The 25,106-nt window shown below is 40.7% G+C and overlaps 2 long non-coding RNA genes across 7 annotated transcripts in view; one reads left to right on the forward strand and one right to left on the reverse strand.

Moving 5' to 3' along the window:
* The window catches only part of LOC126213544 (uncharacterized), a 518,933-nt gene that overhangs the window by 381,659 nt on the left and 112,168 nt on the right, over positions 1-25,106 (reverse strand). The gene's annotated exons all lie outside the window — the stretch shown is intronic.
* Positions 15,730-16,472, forward strand: LOC126213556 (uncharacterized). Its single transcript, XR_007541259.1, has 3 exons — positions 15,730-15,880; positions 16,039-16,149; positions 16,309-16,472. It is a non-coding gene; the product is annotated as an uncharacterized LOC126213556 (long non-coding RNA).

A 25,106-nucleotide genomic window follows, 5' to 3' on the forward strand; every position in this document is an offset into this window, starting at 1 on the left:
CATGAGCAACAAATTTTTCTTAATTAACTAACTTTACAAGCACAGAATATATACATATATATATATATATATATATATATATATATAAGTACAGGACATGAAATAAAATATAGTGCACATGCACTGAGTACAGAACATATCAAGCAAAGACAAAATGTATACACAATGAGTACAAAGCATATTAACAAATGACATAAAGCGCACACGCACTGTAGTTCAGAACATATCAGCAAATTACAAAATGTATAGGCAATGAGTACAAATCATATTAACAAATGGCATAAAGTGTACACGCACTGTAGTACAGAACATATCAGGAAATCACAAATGTATAGGCAATGAGTACAAATCATATTAACAAATGACAAAAGTGCACACACACTGTAGTACATACGTAATGAATACAAATCATATTAACAAATGGCGTAAAGTGCACACGCACTGCAGAAGCCTTAAACATTTTTACAACAAATAAACATATCAAGGAGTGAAATAAAGTGCACACGGACTGTAAAAGTCTTTAGCATTTTTACATAACATATCATGGAGTGAAATAAAGTGCACACGCACTGTAAAAGTCTTTAGCCTATTTAGGACAACTGATCTTGTTAACAAATGAAATGAAGTGCACACGCACTGTATATGCCTTTATCATTTTACAAGAACTAGGAAAGGAATGGGAAGGATTGCATCATGGTTGTAGCACATTAGGTTGCACGCAGCTGCACTGAAAGTCCATGTCTTTCTACAGAAGCACAACACCAAGTGAGACAATCTGAAGTTCTTTTCCCTGAAGTATTAATCAGTGTAGCCAAGACACTGAAATGTCGTAGTAATATTCAATGTTATCATTTTGGTAGTACATTAGGTACACCAAACAGTGGGACCATAATAACATCTCCATCGCTCAAGGTGGTGGACAGCATGTCATGTCAACATCATGTTCTTGTAAGGTACACCAACGTAGAATTAGTGCAGAAGCCAAATGTAGTGCTCCATGAGCATGAGGATAGACAGGACAGACGGATATTGCAGTAATTTGTGGTAATTAGGTCAGAAGGTGAAGGACATTAAGTCTTATGCCAGTCATCATTGATAATTACACTAGTCGATTAACTGATTTTTAAGTAATTCGAGGCACTCTTCGCCCAGTTATTGAACATTTCTGTACCATGTATGAAGTATTACAGAATAATGTTCATAAGTTATCTATTTACAGAGAACATTGGCACTCACTGGCCAGATACAAATCATCAGAAGTCATCATTCAAAACAGGAGCTAATTCATATATAGCATGAAAGTGACATAATATAAATTTAAAGTATAAGAAACAGTGGCATTCGTTGGTCAGCAAGTATTAATTATTACAAAACATTTTTCATCCTTCAAGTGACATCTGACATATTTAAAAATAATTATTGGCACTCATTGGCCAGTTACAAAACATATAGTATTGAATAGTACAAAACATTTTTCATCATTCGAGTGACATACGACATATTTGAAATAATTATTGGCACTCATTGGCCAGTTACAAAGTATTCTTATATTTTTATAAAACCTTATTCAGTATTATTCAGAAGTTATCATTCAAAACATGAGTTACTTATTGGAATAGCATTAATACATAAGTCATCATTCAGTATTACTCAGAACTCATCATTCAAGTGACATAGGACATATTTAACATGTAACACACTGTAACTATTATTCAAGGTCTGTGACTAGAAAACATTACCAGTATTACTCTCTTAAACTGGTAGCATTATTTGGGACTGGTAATACATCTTTTTTTTTTGTGCTAGCAATGCATTGCCTTGGGATGGATAATTAATTGCTGGGGCATAACAATATTTGCATTTGACTTATTGCTGCAAATGAAGATGTGTAACGTCATTCGTCATGAGTCAGCTGTAGCAAGGTTATGAAACAAATAAAGTATATGTGATCACATTCATGAATGACACACAAATGGGTAAAAAAAAATGCAAGTACTACAACAGGTTTAATGATTAACTGCTTATAGCGTATTAATTTCGTGAATAATTTCTCCTGCAAAAAATACAAAATGTATTATTAAGCTGAAAGAAGAAAAGCATATTATGCTGAAAAGTAGTGAACTTCGAATTAACAGGTAGTGAAATGTGTATAAAGTATATATGTTCTCTAGCTCTCCTTTCCAAAACTTTCAGTCATCATACCATGCGACATAAGACAAATACTTAAATAACTACATAGCATTTCTTAACTAACAGTAAATATATAAACTTCATCATTATTTTCATCTGCAAAGAAAAACTCCACTTTCATTACTATCATCACCTGCAAAGAAAAACTTCATTATCCATATCATCATAATTCCATTATTATCATCACCTGTAAAGAAAAACTTCATTATTCATATCACTATATTCTTCATCATTATTCACCACCATTCATTATCATCTGCAAAAAAGTCACTTCATTATTCATTATGCAACTATTCATAGTATAGAGTTCCTTATTTCCAGCTTATTTCATCACTAAAACTAAGATGTGTAGTTCTGTCTGACAACCTGCATCAATCGCCTCGTATTCTGAAAGAAAAAATTAGTTAAGACTGCTATTCTACGATGTGTGTAGTATATTCTTGTTAATGCTTGTTAATTCTGATCCATTTACTCTTCTTGACGACGTATTGCATCTTCTTTCGTTCATTCCGAAGGTGAAATTCCCATTTCTGTTTAATTTATTTCTTTTACACGTTATTTCTTTCTGAAAATGATAAACAATGATTAATGTCTTGCATTTAAATCATATACCCATTAAATAAAAACTGATTTCTAGTGATACAACTGAGCATACAGCATAGCATGACAGAAAACATAATATGTCAAAAAAAATATAGACAGTGTTCAGATGCAAAAAATGTACGCAGAGTATCACAATGTAGCAGTAAAAAAAAATGTAAAATAGTCACGATGTTGAGATATCATAAGGCAAAATGTCAAAGTCAACTGGTGTTTGTTATATCTTAAATATTTAATAGTGTATACAAACAAAATAGGAAAACAATCATACATACATGAAAAATGGAAAATGTGCACAGTCTGATGTGTATCGACAAGAAGAGGGACCTGCTAACCTTACCTTGCCGGGCACTTGCCAAGAAAAAATACGATAATCATCAGTAAGTGTTCATGTGAATATAATTGCATAAGTGGTCATAAAAATCAGCAAATGGCATTACTGTGTGATAAATCATAAAATATGTTCATTCAATAAAAGGTTTGACGTTGGAGACGTGGTGATTCCCTTTGGTTTTTCCTCGTTCTCAGAGTTTCGACGTGTACTACATTGGGGTGAGGAATGCTGCGAATTCGATATGGACATGCGTATAGAAGCTCAAATTTACTACACCTATTCTTTCCTCTGTTGGATAAATAATGTGTACGTACTAATATCTTCTGTCCAATGTGAAAATCACGGCGTGTACAAACCTGTTTTTGCTGTCTTCTCCGGCGCTCTGCGGCACGTTTGATGTTGTTCAGCGGAATGTCGATTATTTCATGGTGTCGTAGTCGACGAGATGTAGGAAAGGTTACCAATTCTTTAATTTTGTTAGGTGGTTCAAAATTTTTCAGTATAACAGACGGAGATAGCATAGTAGATTCATTTGGTATGGAATTAATTACATCCTGGAATGAGAGTATGTGTGTGTCCCAATCAATATGTTTTTTATGGCAGTATATTTTAAACAGTTTACCAATTTCTGTCATTAATCGTTCACAAGGGTTCGATGAAGCATAGATCGGAGAAATATTTCTAGCTCGTAACATACGTGTCCATATAGCAGATCGAAACTGTGATCCATTGTCGGAAATTACTTTCAACATATTCCCTACATGAAATAGAAAATGTTTTACAAATGCTTTCGAAACAGTTTTAGCAGTAGCTTTGCGTATCGGAATGAAGGTAACAAATTTTGAAGTGAGTTCAATAGCGACAAAGATGTAGGAAAAACCTCTATTAGTTCTGGGAATCGGACCATGTGTCTCAATTTAACAGGTACAATGGAATGTAATGGAGGAATATGTGAAGTCGTATCTGACTTAGCTTTCTGGCAGATTTTACATTACGCTAAAACTCGCCGAATACGTTTCTCCATGTTGGTAAAATAACAGTTCTGTCTCAGTATAAGAAAACATTTTCTGGCTCCATAATGTGCGTAACTTAAATGAGTATACCAGATTAATTTGTTAACAACTTCGTCAGGAATGCATAATAACCAATTGTTGTTGTCAGGATGAGAGCGGCGAAACAATGTCATTGCGTATAGTGTAATGGTTTCTAACCGTAACATTATTCCTATCTTGCCAAAAGTGTTTAATTTCATTCCATACGTTGTCTTGACTCTGCTCTTTTGCTATGTCTTGTAATGACGACGAAATGAAATTTTCAAATGCAACTTGTTGAATGTACATGACGCTGAAATTTGCTTTGCAGAAGTTGGTTGCGATGTCTTGCTGATTGTTGCTGAGAGAACGGGATTGTGCGTCTGCTACAATATTTTGTGTGCCGGGAATGTGAACAATTGTAAAATTAAATTCCTGCAAATAAAGTTTCCATCTGCTTAATCTGGTCGTGTGTAAATTTAGCCGAAAGTAAAAACTGTATCGCACTATGATCTGTGTAAACGGTAGTGTGTCTTCCATAAAGAAAATGCCAAAATCTCGTAAATGCCCATACGACACATAATGTTTCAAGTTCTGTAACAAAATAATTGCGTTCAGCAGGTGACAGAATGCGACTCGCAAAGGCAATGTTTTTAGTTACTGTACAACCATCTTCTTCAATTTCCTTAAAAATGTGTACGCCTAAAGCGGTGTTAGAACTGTCGGTGGCAATGGAAAAATTTCTAGTAAGATCTGGGTGAGATAAAAGTGGTGCATTCAACAAAGCATGTTTCAGATTGACTAATTCAGACTATTGGTTTTTCATGTAAAAGTATGTCTCAGATGTCGTCAAAAGTAATAACATTTTCGTGAACAAGATTCTCTGTGTCAAAAGTATTGCTTGCGTTGCTGGAAGATGCAACCTGTACTGTATCTAGTCAATTATATCTGACGTGCTATTATTTGCGGGAGGATGCTGTGGCATTTCGACTATTTGTACTGTTCTGTTATTTCTTCCTGACGTATTACGTTCGGGATGATATCTACTGTCTGGTTCATTCATGATAATACGTTGTTGCGGATGATTTTGCTGCTGATAACACCGACTGTTATTAAATGAACGCTGAAAATTGTGCTCATTATTTTTACGTCTGTCATGATAGTCATTTCTATACGGTGCATTGCGATAGTAATTGAAATAGTGTGTTTTCTGTACGTACTTATTTCCTTGTTGCTGTGCATTACTATTTGTTGGAGCTGACGCTATACGTGTAGGCGGCGAAACATTAAAGCTTGGTTGACCTTGTACATTACATTGTTGGTTAGGTATGCTAACCGGCTGGTTTTGTTGCTATTGCGGTGAAAAACCTCTATTGTTACCAAAAATATGTTTGCGACTGCTGAAAATTTTACACATACTGATGATTAAATTTTTGTCAGGTATTAAAGTTCTCGTGGTTGTCATTTCTAGAGCGTCTAATGGTAAATTGTCACTTTCGGTAAAATTTGTCGTATCAGGTTTTCTTTACACATTCTTAATCCTAGATAGGGCGATAGTTGAAGAGCTGTTTTGATAGATATAAAGGATAGTAGAAGAGAAGGTAGCAGTGCAGAAAACTAAAGATGAAACAGCACTACTACGGCTCGGGGCCCTGTGCACGCTACGGCACATATTCATTAAAACGTAATGAATCCCCTGAGATTAATTATGCGCTGCAAATAAATTTTAGCTTCTGCGTTACAGGCAATGCCGGTGAAAATTCAAAAGCAAATTGCTGTATCCAGTCCAAAGCTAGTTTCTGCGTTACAGGCCAAGCTGGTGAAAGTACAAAAATAAATTGTCGTATCCAGTTCAAAGCGTGTACCTGTGCTCTGTCATTTTTAAATACCTTAGATTTTCTTACGGATAAAAATTGTTCGTAATCAACGTTATCGTCTCTGAATGTGTGAACACGTTCACGATTGCATAAGAATCTGTTTGTATGTGTCTTTTCGGATTTTAAGTCGCATAGTCTCTGTAAATTACTTAAGTTATACTGGCTGTGTGAGTGTGAGAAATGTTCGGAATGTGGCGTATGCTGTCCCGTGTTATTGACTGAAACATTTTTCATTTCTGTCACTTCTTGCTGTAAAGTTGACAATTTTCTATGTAACGTATTATTGGACGAATCTATCTCACTGATCGTCTGCTGTAAATTTTGGAATTCAGGTGTTTGATTAAACGAAATCAGTGAAGTATCATCTGATTTGCTGTCATTATTACTTTCAATAACGTCAATACGACTGGCCAATTCATCATATTTTTCAGTCAGTATTTTTACCTGATCATCGTTTTTAGTGTCACAAGCATTAATTTGTTTTTGTATTTTACGTGTGGTTTCGCTCAATTTTTTAACGTCTGCTTTGATGACATCGGGATCCTGAATTAGTTCTAATTGTTCAAGTCTGTGTGTATCTGTTTTTGATTTAAGATCGGAAATCTCATCACGCAATTCGGTGTTCAACTGTTTGATAGTATTAATTTCGTCTGATACTGTAGCAATATTGTTGTCTACGTATGTTTTTGCTTTCGTAAACAATTTACGTTTATCTTCCTGTCTCTGTGCGGTAATTGTTTCCATAACTTGTCGCTTTACTTTATTCTGTTCCTGTATGAATTTACGGTAACACGTTTCACTGTTCTGTAGGTGGTGATTAAAACGTTCGTCAATTTGACTATTCTGTTGGTCGAATTTCGCGTCTACTTTTGCATCCAGTGTGCACGAAAGTTCAGCTGTCATTAATTTAAACTCGTCGCGTAACTGTGTTGCTTTTTCAGAGCATTGTTTACCGACTACACTAATTTCGTCTCTAAGTGATTCTGTTGCAGCTGTTTGCATATTCCTTAATTCTTGAGCAACAGATCTTATTTCTTCACTACTTTTCCTAGCACAAGCCTTAATTTCCTCACGTAATTGTTCCTTACTATCATGACATTGCGCGGCAACGGCTGTAATCTGTTCACTAAGCTGTCTGGAATTGTTGTCTAATTTTTCATTCAACTGTTTAGAATTGTTGTCTAGTTTTTCATTAAGGTGTTTGAGATTTTCATTATTTTCATTAAGTTGTTTGTTCTGATTGTCGTATTTTTTATCAAGTTGTAGTAATACTGCCATAATTAGATCCAAGCCAAAATTAGCGACTCTATTTTCTATGCTGTGTGTTGGAGTATCTACATTTGTCACGTTTTCTGTAACTATTTGGTCATTCTGTAATTCTTGAATAGCTTCGCCACTTGGATGTGCACTGTTATTCACTACACCGGAATTAAATAAATCTGACGTACTTTGAGTACATTGTTCATTTTCGTTAGAAATAATTATCTGTTCATTACATAAATTTTGCAAACCGGGTGTGTTAAACTGGGCAGCGTTCATTGTAACAGAACGTCCCACGTCATCAATTGTCGTTAAATTAACGGAGGACACAATTGAATTTGTTTGCTCATCATTAGCATTAAAATCATTACTAGTGGTCGGTAGGCACTGATTGTCTACAAATAGGGGATTATCATCATTACACTGAGTGTCGCAAGTATTATCGGTCAAACTATTCGGGTCGGCTATTTCATTCATTGCACATCGCGATGCACTGTTAACAGTTTTTCGCGGCATTTTTCACAAAACAAAATTAAGTACAAATGAAACAAGGACAATGCAAAATGCAACAAACACAAATACAAGAAAGAGCAACAAATTGCCGATGATCTGTGAAAGAAAGAGTGACAAATTAGTAAATGCGTTGCGCCAGATGTAAACTACGTTTAAATAAATAAGAGCAGATATATGACTACTTCTCAGAAGATTCACAAAGAAATACGATCCTGGCCGGATGTCGCCAAGTGTAACCTCCCCACACGAAAATTTTTTAATAAAAACCATGAACCATGAGCCAAGTGTAACCTCCGCACAAAATCTTTTATAAGTGCATAAGAAACCATGAACCAAGTGTAAACTCCCCACGGAAATAATAATTAAATGAATTTTTAAAGTATTGTAACCTCTGAACAAAATTAATTTTAATCTAGCCTCTGAACAAAATTGGCTCCCATTTATAATCTCTATGCTGAAATGCATTCACATTTAATGTAACCACAAAATTCAATTGCTAAACCCAGAAATAATAAAAAAATTCAATAACCTGGTAAATTTCATGACGACAACAGTGCTGCACCTCGGCCCTGTACTCTGAATAAAAAGGAAATATTCTTACCTCAATAAAAACTGCGAATATATATCTGCTCTTATGTAGAAATTTTTTGCCGCAGCTTCGTGCAATCTGGAGTATATGTTTTTTTCTGATTCTTGGAAGGAATGATCATGCATTGGAAATATTCTTTAAATTGAAATGAATGCTTTTCTTTAAAAAATTACTTTATATTATGAAAATTATTATTGTGGCATTTTTGAAAGAAGTTAATGACAGTTAATATACATTACTAGATATGCGCAAGGCTGCTTCTTTACCTTCTACAATAATACTCATCCTCCAGAGTCCCGACCAGAGCAGACTGCAGACACGCGCCGACTACTGCAGACTAGCACGGACTGAGTACTACTGCCGACTGACTACTACTGCCGACTCACGCAGACTACTGTCGACTACTGCCGACTCACGCCGACTACCGACAAGTAACAACTAACTACATACTACTCTCTGGTCAGAGACTCTGCCATGCCTCGCCCATCGCCAGCAACACATACGTCTTACAATATTGTTACCGGTATCTCAACCACTGTTAAAGCTACATGAACAAAGTTATGGAGGAATAATAATATAGTGCTTGCCTATTTACTGAACCACATTATTCAACAATGGATTAAATATTTTAAGTTGGAGTATGTCATATAATGTTCTTAAATTATTAGGAGAAAAAATTGACTCTTAATATACATTTTGTTTAAAATAATCAAAACATGAAACTGGTAAGTATTACTGATTTACTGTTACAACAAGGTAATAATTCGAAGAATAAAATTGGCTGGCTCTGAGCACTATGGGACTTAACATCTATGGTCATCAGTCCCCTAGAACTTAGAACTACTTAAAGCTAACAAACCTAAGGACAACACACAACACCGTCATCACGAGGCAGAGAAAATCCCCGACCCCGCCGGGAATCGAACAATAAAATTGGATTTTTTTATCTTTTATTTGGAATAGTGTGTATGTATATTGAATCTAAAATAACAATTACATATAATTCAATATGTAAGGAAAACATCAATATTCACCACACAATGTATTCCACAGATTTACAATTTTTTTCACCTAGAACCCACAATATACTAATTGTTTGATGAAAGTTTCATTCCTGAATGTATTGATAGTAGGGCATTATTAAACTTCGAAGTACCAGTAAAAACTACAGCCCGTGATGTACAGGTTACCTTAACAGCTCTTCTTCCTGAAACACTAAAACACAGAAGGACATACATACATAGGGAATTCAGTAATAAATAAGCATAGAATTTATGAGGTGGGAAACAACTAAGAATAATAGGTACAATAAATATATAAGTGAAATTTACAGCATAAAATGCTCATATTCTAGTGACTGAAACAGGAAGGCTGTGGTTCTAGAATCAAAGACACTAAGAATTAACGTAAGAGCTGTACTTAATTTGCTTGAGGACCCATTTGGTAAAAGTGCCAAATTAATGTCTATGAATTTCTTAGTCGAATTCCAGTTTGGGCAAACATCTACATAGTTTTTCTAGCTCAATGTGACAATGATTTAATTTCGAAGCGTTTTACAGGTCTCTCGGTTTTCTTGTTTTCGAAAAACAGAATGAAATTTCAATGACGTCCCTGGTGAAGTATGATTCGTGATAGTCTTTTGTGAAATGAAACATCTCTTTAGAGTCCAAATTCGGCAGGAAAGTATCATCTGAAGAGCGCTGAAAACACACACTATCACTCTTGACTGAGAGACTGTTGTTCTCCGCATTCATAACAAGTGAGCTCGAAGGAGAAGACAATCTGTATTCAAAACTACTAAAAATTTTGGTTGTCTCATTGCCATCTTCGTGTTGGGTCTCACTTCGTAAGGTATTGTTCAGTGTGGTTTCAGAATTGTCGAGTAGCAGATTGCTTTGGGGTTTGTTATCTGCAGCTTCTTATCATTTCCTCTCCAGATCTCTTCTTCATGGTAAGGCGTGTGATGATTCAGTCGGTTTGTAATTCACAGCTTGCTTTGAATCTTGTTTTTCCATCATAAGTGGCGCTAACAGTTTCGTTTCCTCAGGCAGCCAGTTCAAATGTTGAAAAATAATTTTGTCTACTGGTAAAGGTAGCTTGTCAAAGCCCATTGACTTTAATTTTGAAAATTGTCCTTCAGTCGCTGCTGACGAACGAATAGATACAGAAATATGGAAAGAAGGATCCATCACAGCTGTCCACAGTGGTATATAGTACATCAACTCTTTCAGCATCTCTGCAGCATTAGTAGTGTTGTACGGATTCACATCAAAGAGATTGTCATCCTCAGTCTGATTCGCGATGACTTCAGCCTCATTGTAGATACGTTTTGCCCTCTCAGTCCACGCGTTTGCAGTAGATTCTTCAGAGTTCAAAATTGATTCCAAAAGACAGTCATAAATGTTTTCAACATCATCAGTTTTCCTGTCATCATCTTTCTTTTAGTCAATATATGAATGACATGGACCACCTCTGATAATGTTATCAAGGTGGCGCTGATGTTCCATTGATGAATGTTTTTGACTCCACTCATCAGTACCAAGATGTTCACTCAATGCAAGAACCAATAGTGAGCACAAAACAGTTTCGATATCATGAAAATCGGTCATCATGTAAATATGGGCCATAACGCGAAGATAAAGTTGTTTTGTTTGTGATTTACCTCTTGAGAAGCATTTACACCTCGATATCTTGACCATAAAATGGTTTAAACGTATTCTCAGATAATGCGAGGGTATAATTACTCTTCTATACAAAACAATATGACTATGACAAATATTCAAATAATCTGTCAAGGCCGAGCAATTGGATATTGCTCTAGAAATGGCAACCAACAAAGCCTTACCAAAATCAGTTACCATGATTTTTGGCCTGCGAGCTCCAGATCTGATGATTTACATAAAAAAATGACAAGAATGATGCATCATGCCTACAGGATATCATCTGATAAGTTGGGCAACTGATTTATGATCTTTGACTGACGATAATTGCATCTTTACTAGTGATGTTTACTTTGCGGATGCAATTGTACTGATACAGATATATGTACATTGACTTCATTTCCACACAGTCAGCCCTGTTTGACAGGTCCCCAAATCGTGAAATAACTCGAAATGCAACGACACCTGTAGCATCTAATGAATCCTATACACTGATATTGATTTGATGACAATATTTGTGCAACTGACTTTGATATATACAGAAGAGTGGATCCAATCCGATTGCGTGAATTTCGTCCCAATGGGTTCTATGTTTCGCGATTTGCAGGTTTTCAACAGGTTTACTAGTTGTTGTACCAAATCCTTTGGTCCTTTCTGTGGTGTCACCGCCAGACACCACACTTGCTAGGTGGTAGCCTTTAAATCGGCCGCGATCCGTCAGTATACGTCGGACCCGCGTGTCGCCACTATCAGTGATTGCAGACCGAGCGCCGCCACACGGCAGGTCTAGTCTAGAGAGAGTCCCTAGCACTCGCCCCAGTTGTACAGCCGTCTTTGCTAGCGATGGTTCACTGCCTACATACGCTCTCATTTGCAGAGACGACAGTTTAGCATAGCCTTCAGCTACGTCATTTGCTACGACCTAGCAAGGCTCCATATTCAGTTACTATAAGTAATATCTTCAAGAATGTATTCTGAACGGATAATATTGTGCATCATGTACCGTCAAGAGCGACGTTCATCATTAGTGGATTAAAGTTAAGTATCAAACTAATTACGTCCGCTTTCTGAATTCTCATTCCTTGTCTTGTTCCAGACCTCACGTCAGTATAGTTCTTCCCTCCTCACACCAGCCTGTGTGAGCTAAAACGCATGCATTTCGGCCTCCACTCGTAACACGGTGATGGCTCGTCTGCTAACACAAAAATTTCCTCTTCTTTAGCCTTTCTCAAGATATCAGCATATGGTAAATCTGGAGGAATCATGTCTCCAAAAGACATATTTTTCGCTTTATTGTTTCGCCATAGAGCTGCAGGCATCCCGTTATCAACCATTTTAGCAGCTACCTGTTGTCTTCTCGTGCCACGAAGTTGTCTTCTTTTCAGGTGATTACGATCATCTCAAAAGTTTGAAAGTCTGCAACTTAGAATAATATCGTTGTCCTTTTTTGGCTTCTTCAGAGCAATCCCATCGAAGGTGGCTCTGCATTCTGTACATCTTCCTTTGATCTTCAAGAAGTACTTTGAACTTGAACTTTCACACACTTCCGTGTATTTGAAAGAAAAGGCGCATGGAATTTTGTGATTTTCATAAATTTTATCAGCCATCAAATCAATCCATTTCCCTATTTCCAGTCTTGTAGGCTTTTCAAGTTTCTTGTTTGTTGGTTTTATGGTAGACCATTTTTCTGCTGACAGTAGTAGGTCAAATTGCTTTGTCATTTCCTTGTTGCACGAAGAACCAAAAACATTCCACGACTCATCTTTGCTGTCGTCGTCTTTTTCTTCAACGAAACATTCCAGCCTGAAGGTGTTTCTAACGAAAGTAAGAACATGACGATCTTCTTTAATTGTTGTGTAAATATGTTTTGAAGACATTTTTAAGCCGATGTCGGCCATGGTATCGGACAGTTTTTGGAAGACCAGATGACACGTAGTGAATGGAATGCCTCTATCATCGATCACTTTAAATTCCTCCATGCTAAGAAGACGTTTCAATTCTTGTAGATTGTACATTTTTATGGGTAATACAGTTCATAAATATCACGTTCGCAACAGCACCGACTGCACAACAGGTACCGACTGCACAAGAGCTCTGACTGAACGAGCATAATGATTATTCGCGTGGGTGTGAGTAGCATCGTTGCGTATACTCATTAGGGGCAGATCAAGGAGCGAAACGCAGCGTCTCCCCAAAAAGTGCAGTTGTTGTCATTAGCTTTGATGCTACCGCGAGAAGCTTTGATGCAACCACTATTGGAACTGCTATGCAGATTGATTAAAAGCGGCAGTTAATGTGTTCATTGTTTCTATTTGTAGTGCCACACCTTTTGCAATATTGCTCTGCTTTGTTTATTATTTTTTGGTCTTGAGAGGTCTCAGGGACGTATCATAGTTTTAATTATCCTTCCACCGGCACGGCTTTTCGGATTGATACATTTGGGCAGTGTTGCCGCCTTCTTGTTAATAGCTTCCTTTCTCTGTAATCGATGCTAGTGCTCATTTTTACCCACTGCGCCCTTTCGTATTTCATTTCAACAATTAATTTATTAGTTTATCAACGTAGTAAGTAGTACAAAGCTAATCCAGAATGTAAAATGCACTGCATGAAACACTTTGAACTGTTTAATCGTCAGTGTCCGCTGTCTGAACGTCAAATTTAAAATTAATACACTGCGCCTAATTACGTTATTTTATAGGAATTATATTATTTTAAGTGGAATGTACTAGATCGTGTTGAAGAAATACAAAGCATATTGTTCAAAGAGGATAATATTATTCGAAACGAACCTGGAGCAATAGGCGCGGCCAAAGCAGCCTCTGTGATGCTGCAATTGCCTCATAGCTGACGATACTTTGTCTATTGTAGTTTTGTATTAAAATCAGCATTTTGAGAGCGTCAAAACTTCATTTCAGCGTGAGAGAAGGGTAAAATCAATAGAGGTTATTGAGTTGAAAGCCTTCAGCAGTCTCTTGTTTTTAAATGTTGTTAACAAAAGTAACAGATAAAGCGTGGAAGACCTGAGTGGAACTGATGGGGATGGCATTGAAGAGTTTCGCCTTGTAATGAACATAAAACTTTTCAAATTTATTGTGGGGTGCCTTACATATTACAGTCGCGCTATTCGTGACGAAAGGAGAGAAGCTAACAGCAATTCCGGAAATACTTACTGTGTTTGTACGCAACTACCAGAGATCTTATACCAGCAGAGAAAATGTTACAGTAGACAAGAAGTTGGAAGGATTCTGTGGAAGGTGCAGTCTTCGCCAATATGTAGCTATCAAAACAAACAAACATGGATTTAAAATCTATGCTTCTGTGCATTCTTAGGTATTTTACAATTTGGAATTATACGCTGTGTTACTACCAGAGGGATTGTACCAACTGAGCAATAAACATTTCGATGTTGTTCTGTGACCGTGTAAACCTATATATCAGTCAGGTCGAAATGTGAAAGCCGACAACTGGTTTACTAGTAATGGACTGATAATAGAGCTATGAAGGGAGAATTTTTGTTTTGTTGGCACGATGAAGAAAAAGAAGCATGTGGTTTCTCTAGAGTTTGCTATCAGTAAAGGAAGAGCTACCCACAGTTCCTTTTTTCCCTTTCACAAGACTGAACTCTAGTTTCCTCCGTACCTAAAAAGGCGAAGTGTGTGACCCTGGCATCACGTTTGCATGAAGATGAAAGATAGGCGCTGGCACTGGAGGATAAACAGAAGCCATCCATTTTAAATTTTACAATAGCTTCAAGTGTGGTATTTTCACAATGGATAAGCTGAATGCTTTGTACAACACTGCAAGAAATGTGCGGCATTGGTCCATGGTTATATTTTTGTAATGATCGATACGGCTGGAATCTATGCACAAGTGATTTATTGTGGCAACAGTAAGAATTGTATCACAAGAAAAGGGTTCCTGAAGCAACCATCTTATACATTGTTGTTTTCTTCGCTATATTCTGCAGAACTACTGAAATTTTGTACAGAGAACTCTAGAACTATGGCATACCTATCAAGAACTCTGAAGAAAAAAACACATTTCTGAAAAAAGGGTGCCCACTTCAAAGTAAGTGAAAAGATTTTCTCCTTAAATTGTAGTTATCTCGTAAACTATTACCTGCACACAAAAAAATGTTATTTGGATTTCCGATAGAACTCTTGGAGTTCGGAACTTTCCTCAGAACTGTTGTATGAATTTACATTTTGCGCAAATTGACAAGAATGGTTTCGATACGTAAATTTTTTCGAGTATTGTTGTTTTCTTCGTTAAACTCTGAGGAACTACTCAAATTTTGTACAAAGAACTCTAGAACTATGGCACATCTATCAAGAACTATGAAAAAATGTATATTTCTCGAAAACAGGGTGCTAACTTCACACGACTTTCGGAGGGGCAAGCGAGGAGTAACTCGTGTGAGAACGCAATGAGTCCGCTCTGCAGTTCCTGCCTGCCCTCTGTCGACGGCAGTCCGTACTACTCGGCCGCGGCGGCTCACCACCACCACCAGCTGCTGCTCTCTGGCGACACCGCTCGACACTACGTGGAGCCAGCCGGGTGTAGTAGTGATGGGCTAAACTGCGATTTTCCGATATCAGTGATTTCTGTGAATGCTAATTTTCAGTATCTGTGATTCTTAACTGTGATTTGTCGCAGTTAAGGAACATAGGTCGTGTATCCCTCCGCTACTACTATTTCTGCTACTTCTGCGACTTCTGCGATTACTGTGACTTCTGCGATTTCTGTGACTCCTGCGACTTAAACCACCGTATGAAAAAGTTACATCTGTCCACACAGAAAATTGCATCTCAACAAACCTGTCATTGGTAAGTATGTTTCACGTTTTTTCTTCCGTTGGCTTTAATTTTGTATTAAAGAAACAACTGCGAAAATATTAATAGTGTAATTAACATGTAAGTAGCCGTACAGTACCGTAATAGTTCGTGTTTAGAAAATGAATTCTAACATATTGTTATGTTCACAGGTACCTGAACTACATTTCAGTCACTCAGTAAAGTGATAACTCAAAATATCATTGTCAACAGATCTGAAGAAATTGACACTGCGTCTTTAGACCGTTTTCGTCAGACGAGAGGTTAGTTTCTAAGCGTTTCGATGGACTTAATTACTTCAGTGAGATCGTTCTTGCAAAAGTGATATTCATTATAGCAAATATTAGCAATCTACTCTGTCAATTATATTGCTAGTAATTAGTGACAGCAAAAATTGTTTAATGATCCTTGTGTTTTTGCAGACGCAGTTCTGACTCTGATTACTGGTTGCTGTACGTATCTATCCACATCAAGGCTGTTGAGAGAGACTCGTGAAGATTCAAGACAGTTCTTAGAGGATTTGCAGTTTAAAATTGAAATAATTGTGAAATAAGTGTGTGAGTGATTAAACTGTGTTTTATTGAAGTTGTTGTGCGATTTTAAAGGAATAATAAATGTTAAATACAGTGAGTGAATAATAAAAATCTCATTTTCTACATGTTAAACCGCCCAATACCCGTAATTTTCCGCCACTTACTTATTGGTAAACACTTGTTGAGGAGCGGCATGCCGCCGCCCCCCCCCCCCCCCCTTTCTCCACAATCTTGGTGTGACACTGACCTGTAACATATCCCGAAGTCTACAATATGCATTTTGAGGCTGTTGATATGAAAGTGGGAAGTACAGATCTTCCAGTTAAATCAGGAATAGCTTAAGTGCATTACTTGAAAGTAACACAGGAAAAGTTTACTTATGTAGGTGGTAGTAGTGTCGGCAAAAAGTTCTTGTGTGTGAAGTTGCCATGTCGAACACCAGGTGTAAAACTTTTCTCCTGAGTCTTAAACTGTGTCGGAACAAAAGTGAGACATTCATATGACTCAATAATACTGTTTTCATTTCACTGACATAGAGGTAACAAACATAGATTTAGGATTGTCTGACCGCAATGCTCTCACCATTGAAATCCCTTTAAGGTCAAAGGAAGATAAAGGTGTAAATAATATTTACAAAAGAAACTTCTCTGTGGACAGTTGTAATCAGTTCGTAAGTATCTTAGAAAATGAAAATTGGTTAGATGTTATGAAACAGTCAAGTACAGATGAGGCATATAGTGTATTTGCATCAATTTATATGATGAACTTTGAAATGTGTTTTCCAAAGAAACTGACCAGAATCAAGTCTACTGGATACGTAAAATCAAGTTCTTGGATGACTCTTGGAATTAAGAAATCATGTGAAAACATGAAAAAACTGAATTCAGAGTTGAGGGAGTGTACAAATATTGATTTTATAGAATATGTAAAGAGGTATAGGAAAATATACCGCAGAGTAATTGCAAATGCAAAGTTATTAAGTAATAATATGGAAATAAAACAGTCCAGAAATAAAACTAAAATAGCATGGGAAATTGTGAGAAAAGAAACCGCGGTACCTACCAAAGACAAGGAAATTATTCTAAAAGATGAGGAGAATAAAATGGTAGATAAATATGTCATGCCTAATTATATAAATAATTACTTTTTAAATGTACCACAGACATTAAGCAGGAATCTTGGGGAGCAGATTAAGATGGAAGCACCCAAGGCAGCCAGCAGTATGATGGCAGTTCCAACAAACGAAAAGGAAGTTTTAAAAGTGATTAAAAGTCTGAAGTCCAAGATGTCAGCTGGAGTAGATGAGGTGCCAATAATATTAGTAAAGAAAACAGCTAATCAGATAGCGAAACCATTGGAGCACATAACAAACTTGTCAATGACTGAGGGCGTGTTTCCACAAAAACTGAAAATTTCTAAAGTCATTCCCCTGTTAAAAAAGGGTGATAAACTTAAAATAGAAAACTACAAACCTGTCTCACTCCTCTCAACTTTCTCTTAAGTTTTAGAAATACTAATGAAATATAGAGTCACACATTATCTTAATATGCACAACCTGATAAACGGTAATCAGCATGGATTTCAAGCTGGGAGAAGTGCCGAAACAGCTGTACTAGAATACACAAAAGAAATAATCACTAAATTGGAAGAGGGAAATAGTGTAGTTGGGATAAATCTAGATTTGTCAAAAGCTTTTGACACTGTTGACCACAGCATACTTTTGAAAAAGCTTGAAGCTATAGGTATCAGAGGACCGGTAAAAAAGTGGTTTGAGTCTTATCTGGAAAAGAGGATGCAGGTGGTTGAAATTACAGCACTAAATATTAATCAAAAAATTAAACTAAGATCAGATCCGAGGGAGGTCACAGTAGGAGTACCCCAAGGAAGTGTATTAGGCCCCTTGCTGTTCCTCATTTACATTAATGATATTCAGGTGTCAGAGAGAAAAGCTAGAATCATGTTATTTGCTGATGATACTAGTTTAATAGTTAGTGATACGAAGCAGTCATTGCACAGTACTGTGAACCATGTCCTACAAAATATACAAAAATGGTTTAGTGCTAACAAGCTAACACTGAATGCAAAAAAAACTAATTATGTGCAATATGGAAAAATAAGTGAACAGGACGACCTAAATCCCACCATGGAGGGCAAACAACTTGAAAGAGTAGAGTGTGCAAAATTCCTGGGTATGCACATTGATGAGAAGATTAGTTGGAAGGACCATGTGGTGAGCTTAGCACTAAAACTAAATTCAGCATGTTTTGTGCTTAGAATAATTTCAAGAGTTTGTAGTAATGACTGTACCATATTAGTATATTTTGGCTATTTTCAGTCCATTGCATCCTAGGGGATAGTATTCTGGGGAAAAACAAATCGTCGTCTAAATGAGATTTTCAAATTACAAAAACGTGCTATTCGGATAATGACCCACAGCCCTCCTCAAACACTTTGTAGGCCCCTTTTTAAAGCATTGAAAATTTTAACAATTCCATCATTATACATTCTGAAATGTCTGTTGGTGATCAAAAGAAAGCAGGACAAAATGAAAACCAATACAGACTTCCATAATTACGATACACGGCAATGTAAAGATCTCCACATAGAAGCTGTAACAAGGACCCGAAGCCAGAAACATGTATGTAACCAAGGCATCAAACTTTTTAATGCACTACCAAAACATATCAAAGAGCTGGAAAATGAGGATAAATTTAAAACTGTTCTAAAGAACCACATGCTTGACAAATGCTATTACAGCATAAGTGAATATCTCTGCGCAACTGTATAAAATATATGTTTAAGTTAATGTGACAAATGAAATTACATCAGTGCATAATAAATTATGTTATAAAAACACTTATTAGTTGTATATTGTATTAAACATAAAATAGATTAATATGAATTCAGCACAGATACAAATTTTGTAAAGATATTATATAGTTGTTAAAATGTACCCTGACAAATCCTATATCACAAATGTGATAATCAGGATGATAATAAATAAATAATTAAATAAATAAACTACACATATACAGATGTCTGAGTTGTGCTGTGTTAACATTGTAAAGTCCTGTAGGCATGTGGAGTATTAACGAAAACTGTCATATTGGAAGCAGAATCAAACACATTTGTAACGTTACTTGATATTTTCAGGAGAAAAAGGCAATGTTGCTTCTTCTTAATATAATACATTCAGAGTCACAGCAGTATTTGACCAACCATAACTGATGCTGAATGTGCATGTCGTCATATAATATGAAGGGCTTATTTCAATAGTGGTACAAGTCCATTACCTCCACTTTTCTGTCTATAATGCTTCTGAAATTAATGATCCAAACAAACATACATAAAGGTTCATCTCTAGCAGGAAGCCATATGCTTGAATATTTCTGGTATCTCAACTGCAGATTTTTCAGCGCTCATTTAACTTTACAACTCTGTATCTCAAAATGAACAAATATGGACTTGTTTTTTTTTCTTTGTTGTAATTTTAAGCACCTCATACAAGGCGGGCTGGCAGCAGCATAATACGCTGCTCTTCAGCCTTAAGGGGTACAATAATAAGATATATAGGTGACACAGACAATACAAAAAATTGCGGGCAAAAAAAGTAGATACAAAAACAATAAACATGAAGCCGTTCACGCTGGACGAAAAAAACACTAACACTTGTTGACACGGCGCACAGAAGACGGACGACGGCGACGGCAGACGTGAACAGTTTGGGGCGTGACGACGAAAGAACGCTAAACGCAGACGAAGGCACACACACGAGACACTGATGGCGATGATCTACGGCGCGCGAATGTTCACTGAGCGTGTGGAAGTCCGGGGATCTGCCAAGTGAAGAGGAGGAGGAAGGGGACTGGGAGAGGGAGAGGGAAGAGCAGAGATGCCAGGGGCACGGGAGATAGGAGGAGGGGGGAAGGGGGAGGGGAAGCCCGGGGGAAGAGGGGTGGAGGGAGGGGACAGGGGAAAAGGAAAGAGAAGGGAGGGAGGGTGCCTAAAGGAAAGGACACCGGAAGTGGGGGGACAGGGTCAAAGTTGATAGGAGGGGTAGATGGAGGGGAGGAGGACATCATCAGGGAGGGGGAGCTGCTGGAAGCCACCTCAGGAGAGGGTAAGGAGGGTGGAGAGATGGAGACCGGGTGGGACGTGGGAATACAGGTGCGGCAGCGGGCGGGGGTGGGAGAAGATCGGGGAGACGAGGGTGTGAGGAGGATCGTGTTTACGTGAGGTGTACAGGATCCGTATCCTTTCAAGGAAAAGGAGGAGGTGGGGGAAGGGGATGAGATCGTACAGGATCCACGTGGGCGGGGGAAGACGGATGCGATAGGCGAGGCGGAGAGCATGGCGTTCAAGGATTTGGAGGGATTTATGAAAGGTAGGGGGGGGGCGGAGATCCAAGCCGAATGGGCATAACAAAGGATAGGGCGGATGAGGGATTTATAGGTGTGGAGGATGGTGGAGGGGTCCAGACCCCACGTACGGCCGGAGAGGAGCTTGAGGACACTGAGTCGGGAGCGTGCCTTGGCTTGGATTGTCCGGAGGTGGGGAGTCCAGGAGAGGCGACGGTCGAGGGTGACGCCAAGATACTTAAGGGTGGGAGTGAGGGCGATAGGACGGCCATAGATGGTGAGATAGAAATCAAGGAGGTGGAAGGAAGGGGTGGTTTTGCCTACAATGATCGCCTGGGTTTTGGAGGGATTGACCTTGAGTAACCACTGGTTGCACCAAGCGGTGAACCGGTCAAGATGGGATTGGAGAAGGTGTTGGGAGTGCTGCAGGGTGGGGGCAAGGGCAAGGAAGGCGGTGTCATCGGCAAACTGGAGAAGGTGGACGGGGGGTGACGGCGGCGGCATGTCCGCCGTGTTCAAAAGGTACAGAAGGGGGGAGAGGACGGAACCTTGGGGCACACCGGCGGAGGGGAAAAAGGTGTAGGAATCTGCGTTATGGATTGTGACATAGGAAGGACGGCGGGAGAGAAAGGAGCCGATCAGACGGACGTAGTTAATGGGAAGGGCGAAGGTTTGGAGCTTGAAGAGGAGACCGGAATGCCATACGCGGTCATAGGCACGTTCGAGGTCCAGGGAGAGGAAGATTGCGGAGCGACGGGAATTAAGCTATTCGGAAAGGAGATGAGGTGAAGGAGAAGGTCGTCGGAAGAGAACGACAGCCGAAAGCCACACTGGGTAACGGGAAGGAGGCGGTGCTGGCGGAGATGCTGGTGGATGCGGCGGGTGAGGATAGATTCCAGGAACTTGCTGAAGACCGAGGTAAGGCTGATGGGGCGGTAGGAGGAGATGGTGGACGGCGCTTTGCCGGGTTTAAGGAACGTGAGGATACGGGAGGTTTTCCACAGGTCAGGGTAGTAACCGGTGGACAGGACTACATTGTAGAGCCTGGCGAGGGTGGAGAGGAAAGAGACAGGAGCTTCACGAAGGTGACGGTAGGTGACACGATCGTGACCAGGAGCGGTGTTGCGTTTTGTGCGGAGTGTAGCAATGAGATCCTGTGTAGTGATAGGGGCATTGAGGTCCGTGTGTGCAATGTTGTCCAAGTACCGAAAACCAGGAGCGAGGGGAGGGACAGAGGTGTCAGTTCGATCGCGGATATCCGGGAAGAGGGAGTAATCAAACTGGGGATCATCGGGGATGGAAAATACATCGGAGAGGTAGGAGGCAAAGTGATTGGCCTTACTAAGGGCGTCAGGGAAAGGGTGATCATCATGGAGAAGAGGATAGTAGGGGGAGGGTTTAGTTCCGGTAAGGCGACGGAAGGCTGACCAGAACTTGGACGAGTTGATAGGTAGGGTACCAGTTAAACGGGTGCATGTCTGTCGCCAGTCCCGGCGTTTTGTAGCCGCGAGCAAATTACGAATGTGTCGCTGGAGTTTCCGGTGGCGTCGTAGTGTGTCCGGGTCACGCGTGCGGAGGAAGGCACGGTAGAGACGGGGGGATTCACGGAGGAGGAGGACGGCCTGTGGGGGTAAGGTAGGACGGTGGCGACAGTAGGGATGTGGGCCTCCACGGCCTCAGACAAGGTCTGCTGGAGAAAGGAGGCGGCATGGGTGACATCATCGTGGTGGTGGTAGATGAAAGGGTGACTATCGACCTGGGTGGAGAGGGTATCCCGGTAGGCATTCCAGTTGGCACGGGAATAGTTATGGACGTACTTAAGGGGAAGGTCGGGGCGGGGTCGACGACCGTCTGAAACGGTGAGGAGGACAGGGAGATGGTCGCTACCAATAGGCTCCAGGACATTCACCGTTATGCGGCCAAGTAGGTTGGGGGAGGAGAGGATAACATCGGGAGTGGAGTTGGATTCGGGACGGGTGTGCTGGGGGATGGGAATGAGGTCGCCTTGAAGGGAGGAGAGGAACCGATGCCACCACCATAACTGGGCAGCGGAACAACTATGGATGTTGAGGTCGGCGGCGATCACGTAGGAGGAGAAGGTACGGTCGATGTGGGAGAGGAAGTCGAAGGGAATAGGGGCGTTGGGGCGGACATAGATGGTGGCGCAGGTAACGGTAAGGCCGGGGAAGAAGACACTAAGGATCAGGTGTTCGGTGGGGTCGGGAAGGAGAGGTTAGAGCCGAACGAGGATCTGGCGGTGGTGCCCAATGGCAACTCCGCCACACACAATCGGGAGGAGATTATCGGAGCGGTGGAGGAGGTAGGGCGAAGAGTGGATGGTGTGGTGTGGTTGGAGGAAGGTTTCATTAAGGAGGAAGGCATCCACGCGGTGGGTGGCAAGGGTGTGCAGGAAGAGGTTCTTGTTGGCGGGAAGGGAGCGGATGTTGTTGAAAAGGATACGTTGCTGCCGTGCCATGACAGGGACTTAAACGAGGGTGTCAAGACGGGAGAAGGTGAAATGGACCTGGTTGTTCGAGTAGGTGGCGTACATTTTGAGGTGGAAAACGGAACGGGCGGCGAGGGAGATCTGTTGGAGGGTGTGTGGGCGCTGAAAAGGATGAACATTCTGAAGGACAATGGTGAGGAATCTGATGATGTCCTCAGCGGTAGTGGGTGGGCAAAGGGAGTTGCCGGGAGGGGTGGTGGCGTCCAGAGGGCGGACAGGAACCGTGAGTTCAGGAGTGGCAGGAGGGGGCGGGCCTTACACTTCTGGGAGTAGGTGGGATGAGGGAGGTTACAGGTATTACAGGAGGGGGGGGGGACTGGAGATTGGTGCACTGCCGTAAAAAGTGGGCTTGCCTACAGTGCGGGCAGGTGGGGGCCTTGCGGCACTCAGATGTTGGGTGCGCATTATACCGCAAGCACCTTTGGCAGCGGAGGGATTGAGGAGGGGAACGGGAGGGGTCAACTTTATAATGCTGGTCCAAAAGGAGGGCACCCTCCTTCAGGAGACGGTCTATGGAGGGGGCGTGCTCAGAAAAAACCCGCATAAGTAGAGGAGGAGGAGGAGGGAGCAGGGACGGGCGGGGAGACATCCATGGCATCAGGGGTGGGGCAAGGGGGACGAGGCGGAGCCTTTTTTGGAGCAGACGAGGCAGGGGTGCCACTGGGGCGCTTGACGGCGGCGGAGGAGGTGTGGGGGATGGGAACAACTGGAATGTGGCGGGGAGTGGCAGGTCCCGGGGCTGGAGTCGGCGCCGGAGATGGTGACGGTGAAGGCGACGATGACGATGACGGTGGCAGTGGTGGCGGTGATGACGAAGGTGACGGGGAGAGCTGGGCGTGGACAGTGGCCCGACGGGCCACCACCCGAGCCGGAGCTGCAGTGACAGGCTGGGGGAGTGGGGGGAAAGGATCAGAACGAGAGGAGCGAGAGGAAGAAGTGGGAGAGGGGGCGACAAAGAGCGAGGGTGAAGGGAGAGTGAGGAGGTGGGATGGAAGGAGGGGGGTGTGACTGGGCACACCAAGTTATAGTGGTGGAGGCGGCAGAAGGGGATGTATAGACGATGGCGGTGGTGGTAGTAGTGACGGTGGTAGTGGGGGCGGACATGACGACAGGAAGAAAAAACGCACAGCACGAAAAGGAAAGGACACAAACTGGGAACAGGCGAAGATGCAGACGGACGAAGACCAGGGTCGGACGACCAGGGCGGACGGCGACGGCGAGCACCGGCTGGCGGCGGCGGCGGCGGCGGCGAGCACCGGCTGGCGGCGACGGTGGCGGCGAGCACCGGCTGGCGGCGACGGCGGCGAACAGACTGACGGACGGACAGCAGGCGGCGACGGCGGCGGCGGCGAACAGACGGACAGCAGTCGAGACGGACAGCTACAGCAGTAAACGGCTGGCAGACGGGCAGGCAGACAGACAGACAGACGGACACAATCTTCGAAAGCGGAGATTCCAACCTGAGAGTAGCCCAGGCTTTGTAATCTGGCGCCTTCGAATGAGGGGATCCAGCCCTCTGGTCGTACACTATGCTGTCGGCGTCTAGTTTAAAAAAACTAGAGTACACTAAGAGTGTACGATAGTAAGTTCCAAAGTATACCCGAAATTCAGTTAGAACATAACTAAAGTAACGTACAACAACGAATTGATGAAGTTAATAACTTGCTACGAATGTGTCTTATTTATAATGAATGAAGATGACGAGTTGCAAAAGAAAATAAACAAGAGATTGAAAATGACTTGGGGCTGCCGACCTGTAAAGTAAGGGGGTTTCCAAAACTACAAAGAGATACCTTACTGTACTCGAAGAAATATGACGCACT

This window comes from Schistocerca nitens, chromosome 11 (genome assembly GCF_023898315.1).
Source record: "Schistocerca nitens isolate TAMUIC-IGC-003100 chromosome 11, iqSchNite1.1, whole genome shotgun sequence".
Classification (NCBI taxonomy): domain Eukaryota; kingdom Metazoa; phylum Arthropoda; class Insecta; order Orthoptera; family Acrididae; genus Schistocerca; species Schistocerca nitens.